The sequence below is a fragment of the Chiloscyllium plagiosum genome, chromosome 26, assembly GCF_004010195.1.
Source record: "Chiloscyllium plagiosum isolate BGI_BamShark_2017 chromosome 26, ASM401019v2, whole genome shotgun sequence".
NCBI lineage: Eukaryota > Metazoa > Chordata > Chondrichthyes > Orectolobiformes > Hemiscylliidae > Chiloscyllium > Chiloscyllium plagiosum.
Genome location: NC_057735.1, coordinates 40,733,908 through 40,740,941, shown reverse-complemented (window position 1 = coordinate 40,740,941; position 7,034 = coordinate 40,733,908).

Here is a 7,034-nt window from a genome sequence, read left to right as displayed (position 1 = left end):
CAGGTCACTCAGAATCAAAAGATGTTAGTTTGAAGTAAATTCTTTTAATTGCTTGTATGAGGGAATGAAAGAAATGTGATTTAATGCAAAACACTAGACATTCCAAGTGATGCTGTTGTTTCGCTAGGGAGTAACAAAAGACAGAATTTGAAGAAGAAATACCTGCTGCAGGCATTTTGAGACTTTAGTACAGTTTACACAAACTATTGGAATGCCATCAAAGGATAAGCGAGGAAACTACACTGTGTTTATCCCAGCCTTCAACATGTCATCGATGGCAATGAACATCTTGCCAAGATCATCACCACAATTTCACCTCTTGCCTTTAAACAACTGCAAAAACTTCAACAGACCATCGTTCGTGGAAAACCACCCAGCCTTCAGGACAACATCGACTACAACACCACAAACCCTGCCATGCAAGACATTGTAGATCATCAACATGGATGCTACTATCACACGTGAGAACACCACTCACCACCGACACGGAAGATGCTCATGTGATTCAGCCAATGTTGTCTATCTCATACACTCCAGGCACAAATGCCCTGAGGCATGGTATATTCACAAGACCGTGCAGATGCCACGACTATGGATGAAAGGACAACAATTGCCAGACAGGAAAATTCCCTCCCAGTCGGAGAACACTTCAGCAGTCAAGGATTTTCAACATCCGATCGTCCTCCAAGGCAGCCTTCAAGATACACAACAATGCAGAATCTCCAAGCAGAATCTGATAGTCAAGTTCCATATTCATGAAAATAGCCTCAACCATGATCATGGGTTCATATCGTACTACAAGTAACTCCACCACCTGTTCTGTATTCGTACAATCTTCTGAACTGTCCTATTCTGACACCATCATGTTATGATCTCGACCTCAGTTGGTTTGTACAGTTCTGGATTACCTATTACTGTGGTCAGACCCTCAGAATGTGATTCTTATACCGATTATTCTATTTCAGCATTCCCGTCATTTGGTTTGTCTACAGCACCACCTTATTTTAAATTCTGTGTATGTGCGCTTCTCTCTCACTTCAGCTGATGAGGGCCCAAAGCACCGAAAACTTGTGATTTCAAATAAACCTACTGGACTCTAACCTGGTGTGGTCTGACTGATGAAATTTTGTATGTGTCACATCTGAAGCGAGCATGAACAGATCACAATTTTGTTTTAAAGCTACATTTTAGAAAGAAGGTAACCACGAAAGGCAGCAAAAATGGCCATCCTTCTAGCCAAGATAACCGTATTATCTTGACATGGCTTTTAAAGCATTTTACAAAAGAAACAACGATTGGTGAGAAAACTATTTTGAACATAATGAGTGGTCAAGGACTGGAATGTGCTGCCTGGAGCATGAGGAAGGCTCATTCAAGTTGAAGTTCTCAGGACAATGGGGATATCAGTGAGGAACTGGGTCAAGGGTGGGGGGAGTCAGAGTGTATCAGGAGTGAGTTGAAGGTTGGGTCTAATATTTAATGTTCCAGTCCTCCACCTTCTCCTGGATAAATACAAGCTTCATTTCAAACATTAACCACCAAAATCTCCAAGTCTAACTCAGAAGAGAGGGCTTTTTTCGAAAGTTCCAGAGGTTGGAAAATTGCCTCAAAGAAATTTCAAATTTCTAGGCCATTCCCAGAGAGTTAGCTACATGGTCCTGATACTCAACCCAAGTCTATATGACTGCAACAGTATCTCCACATTGGAAAATCTGGGCTTCAGAGTTATTGTTGGTGAAGTGGAGCAAAAAGAAGCCTCAAACGATCAAGCAGTTCCCAGCTGCATTGAAAAAATGCTGTAAGTTATGGGTCATTTCTAATAGATTGCGAAGGTCGAGATGTTTCCAGAAAATCAGAAAGCCAAATGTTTGCTCGTACAAAGAGATAAAATTAAAAATCGATCACTGCCAAAGATACCAGAGGCACTACAAGAGAAATTGGTGATTTACCCTCATCAAGTTTAACAAAACTTACTCATGCTAATGGGCATCACACTGATTTTAAATTGAGTGCAGGCACAAAAGTCTATCAGACAAAATACCACTGCCTGCTTTTGTTTCAGAAGAAGAAAGATTTTCATTTCATTTGTTTTGCTTAGGGAACACACATAGCTTAGAAAGCCTTTCAACTCAGTTTGCAGAAGCCCTGTTGGAATTAGATGCAGGAACAGTTCTTCCTGGAGTTCGTTCACAACAGTTAAGAGAAAGCTTCTCTCACTGTATGAGCTTCAGTTTAATCGCACACTGGAGAAAGCTCTTTTTAAGAGAAATGTAGGCTCAGATGTTCCACTCCGTCACTCAATCACATCTTTGGTGTATCTCTGACATGAACATTGCCTGTTCAAGTGTAATTAAAGCATCTGTGTGCTGTTTTGACAATTCAACATTTACAATCCTGATTGTAGATGAACATTCAAAGGAACATGAGTCAAATTAATAAAAAAACATAATGTTTAGTTCAATCCTCAAAAGTTAAAAATGTAAGCTTTTGCTCATTTAATATATGATGTCAGAGTAGCTTAGAAAGGGATAGCTGTGAGGGTTGATTTTAATGATGAGTTTAAAAATGTTGAAAGTTATCAAATACTTTGTTACTTTTCTGCCTTAAAATGTTTTCAGCTCTTATTGAGGTCCCATGTGATTCTATAAAGCAGCAAGGCTCATGTGAATTTGTAATGCATTACTTTTACTGGTCTATTCAAAACACATGTTGACACAATGTTTGAAGGGATGGTTTTGAAGATATCTGAGGGATTTACTAAATATGCTGCAGAATTACTGAGATGGAGATTGAAACTGTTGGCACATCTCAATTTGAATAACTTATAACAGAATCCTCTAAGCATGGGTATCACCAGGTGCAGGCATGTCTTCTTCCACACTATAGAAGCTTCAATGGTACATAACATCATAAGATGCAGGAACAAATGGAGGCCACTTGGTCCATTGTGTCTGCACTGTCATTCAATGAGATTATGGTTGATCTGATAATCAACCAACCTGCCTTTCCTCTATAACTCTTGATTCCCTTCTGATTAAAAAGCTGTCTATCTCAGCATTGATCTTACTTCTTGGCCCCACCTCAGCAACCTTCTGTGGTAAATAATTCTATTGATTTCATCACACAAAGTGAAGAAATTACTTAACCGCTGTGCCTTAACCCCTTCCTCAGAGATTGTGCCCTCTGGTCCTTGACTCTGCCACCAGGGGAAACACTGTCTCCATATCCACCAAGTCAAGATCCTCAAGAATCTTGTATGTTTCAATAAGTGTCCCCTCATTCTTCCAAATGCCAATGAATAGAAACTCAACTAACTCAACTTCTCCTCTTCTGAAAATCCCTCCCCTCTTTGGATTGCCTCCAGTAACAACATACTTTTCCTTAGATAAAGGGACCAAACCTGTTTCCTGTGTTTCAGCTGTGATCTGACCTGTGCACTGATCACTCAAACAGAATTTTCCACTTATGTACTCCATATCTTTTGAAATAAATGTCAACATTCCATTTGCCGTCCTTGTTAAACACTGAGCATGGACACTCGATTTTTGTGATTCATGCATGAATCCTCAAATCCCTCTGTGCTGGAAGTTTCTGCAGGATTTCCCCATTTAAATAGTATTCAACTCTTCTATTCTTTGTAACAAAATGCAGAAACTTACATTTTCCTGCAGTATATTCCATCTGCCAAGTCTCTTAACCTGTCTGTTCGCTCTATACATTTCAATCACTACACTTCTGAGTCACTGTGATGTATATTTATTGTGAACCATGTATTATTTTCTAAAATGTTGACCTTTGTTCCTCAATCTTTTTTGCTGCTAAACTCCTCTCCCAGTCCACTCCAGCCAACTCAGTCCTCATTTGCAAGTAATATCTCTAATTTAGGTTTAGCACAGTGGTTTCTAACCCAAGCTTCTCCACCTCAAACTGAAATGTTAGATTTTACCATGTTGTGGTCATTATTCTCCAGGGATATTTGACTCTGGGATCATTTATAAAATTAGATTCTTTAAGCATTGCCAGATCCAAAATAGCTTTATCCCTTGTTCAATCCATGGTATATTATTCTTTCCCAAACACACTCTATTAATTCTTCCTCAGAGCTGCATTTGCCAATTTGCTTTTCCCAGTCTACATGAAGATTCAAATCATATCTGCTTATTGTACTCCCATGTTTACTTGCCCTCATTATCTCCTGATTTATTCTCTTTCCAACAGCAAAGCTTGTATTCGGGGCCAATAAACTGCTCCCATCAATATTCCCTTTGTTATTTCTTACCTCCATCCAAATGGATTCTACATCATCCAATTCAAGGTTATTTCCTGCTGTTCCATTTATTCCATCATGTACTGGCAATGCTACTCCACTGCCCCTCCCTTCATGCCTGTTCTCTTGAAACTTTCCCAGTTTTGATCTCTTTGTGAGCATATACCCATAATTGCTGTAAAATGAGACCCATTAACTTCTTTTTATATAGTTAACTTATTTATTTCATTACAATTAATATGCACATTTAAGAATAGAACCATTAATGTTGTCTTTTTACTATTATTTCCCCCTTTGACCATATCTGCTACTGTTTCTCTGTGTTTGTAAACTTTGGCTCTTCTTGTCCCACTCTGACTAATGTTAGTGTCTTACCTGCCCTGAAATTCTATCATATGATCTCTCCCAAACCATCCAAACAGCCCCCACCTCTCCGCCTACAACTCTAGTTATTAGTTTCACCAGACTCTGGCCCCAGCACAGGTCATGTGATGTCCATGTGACTGGAACAGCTGACTTCTAGCCCAGTGCAGTGTCTCAGAAACTGAAACCCATTCCACTCATACCACTCTTTGAGCTGTGCATGTAATTCCTTGACTTTGATTTACCCCATGCCAGTTTGCTCATGGCTCATTATTGGAGACTTTGATGTTTTAATTTAACTCCGAACTACTCAATTGCTCAGGCTTGGGTGCTTTGTGGGAATTTTTTGCATTATTTGTTCATTATTTACCATTTAAATGAAAACCCCAAGCCTCTTATGGCTTCATAGGATCTGTAGTACTCCCTGCTAATTCTCAATAAAATGCCAACAAATTGCAACACAAGTCGGGACATGTATGTGGCATCACACTGGTTGTTCCCAACATGTTTTCTTCATGTGTCAAGCATTGTACCTCAGTCTGCTGCAAGGTCTTGGTGAAGTCTATATTCCGCTTTCTGCACAGAATGCAGCTGAGACAGATCCTACATATCATTACTACCATGTGTACCACCATCAAACATGGCAGGTTGTTCTGATCCAGGAAAGAATTTGTTAATTAAGTCCCGAGTCCGCAAGTCCTCCCACTTAGTGACACAGCTCTCATCTGCACATATATTCTCACTTTTCTGTCAGAGAATATAACAGTCTGACAACAGTCTTATCCAACTTGTCCTTAATTTCATCGAAGTTTGCGAATAACGAAGATAATGGGGCAGGTGAACTGGTTAATGCTCGAATTGACCTCTAATGTCTTCCTTGCCTGCTGTTTTTTGATTCACTCATGGGACGTAGGCTTCGCTGGCTGGCCTGCATTTTATTGTGCATTCTGAGATGACTTTGAGAAGGTGGTGGTGAGCTGTTTTTTTTAACCGTTGCAGTCTGCATCCCGTACTTTGACGCACAATGCCCTTTGGGAGGGAATTCCAGGATTTTGACTCCGAGACTGTGAAGAAACAGTGATATATTTCCAAGTTAGGATGATGTGTGGCTTGATCGCAAACTTGCTGGTGGTGGCATTGCCTTGTAACTGGTCACAGATCTCACACCAATGGTCACTGTTATTCTCTGTCCCTTCCACTGATACTCTCTGTATTCTATCACAAACTAGTTCAATATTCCTCTTACCAGCTCATCACGGATCCCATATAACTTCAACTTTTGCATCAGAATAGCATAACGGATCATGTTAAAGGCCTTACTAAAGTTGTGACAGGGTTAGGGTTAGTATTAGGTCTCAATAAAGCTATCATTCTGCACTCAATCAATCATCTTTGTCACTTCCTCAACAAATTCAATCAAGTTTGTGAAACACAACCTTCTCCACACAAATCCAAGTTGCCTATCACTATTAAATTCAAATTTTTCCAAACATAAATAAATGCTATCCCCAAATTCTTCTCCAATTACTTCCCAGTTTGGCAAGGGCACAAAATGTACACTGGCTGGGGGATTTCAAGGTCCACCACCAAGACTGGCTCAGCAGCAGTATTACTGATCGGGCTGGTTTGAGGCCTAAAGCACTTTGTTGCTACAATGGCTCTGTGGCAGGTGGTGAGGAAACCAACAAGAGAGAAAAACCATACTTGACCTCATCCTCAACAATCTTCCAGCTGCAGATTCATCTGTCCATGACAATATCAGTAAAAGTGACCACTGCATAGAGGTCACACATCCACATTCAGAATAATATCCGTTGTGGGGCTATGCTGGAACATTGTTAGGGTCCCATGGCCTTTGAATTCCTCGAGGCTTATGTCTCTCTTCAGTTTCCTAAACTTATGTATGCCTCCTTTCTCTTTTTTGACAGACCTCTCAATTTCTCGTCATCCAACATTCCCAAATCTTGCCATCCTTATACATCATTTTCACGGAACATGGTCCTGAACTCTCATCAACTGGCCTTTAAAAGATTCTTACATGTCAGATGTGAATTTACTCTCAAATAGCTTCAAACAATCAATGTCTGCCAGTTCCTGCTTAATACTGTGATTGTTAACCTTTGACCAATTTAATACTTTCACCCGAGGACTACTCATAATCTCATCCATATGTGAGTTTGAATTTACACAATTATCACGTTTGAAACTTCAATCAGCTGCTGGGCTCATTTCCTAACACCACGTCCTTTCCATAGCTGGACTATTTACATATGGTTTAAACAAATGACCTGGCCACACCGAACAAATTCACACAACGTCCATGCCCCCGACACAAAACAAGTTGCAGTCAATATAGGGGACATAAATGGATCCACCACAAAAGCACAGTTGTGTTTATATTTTT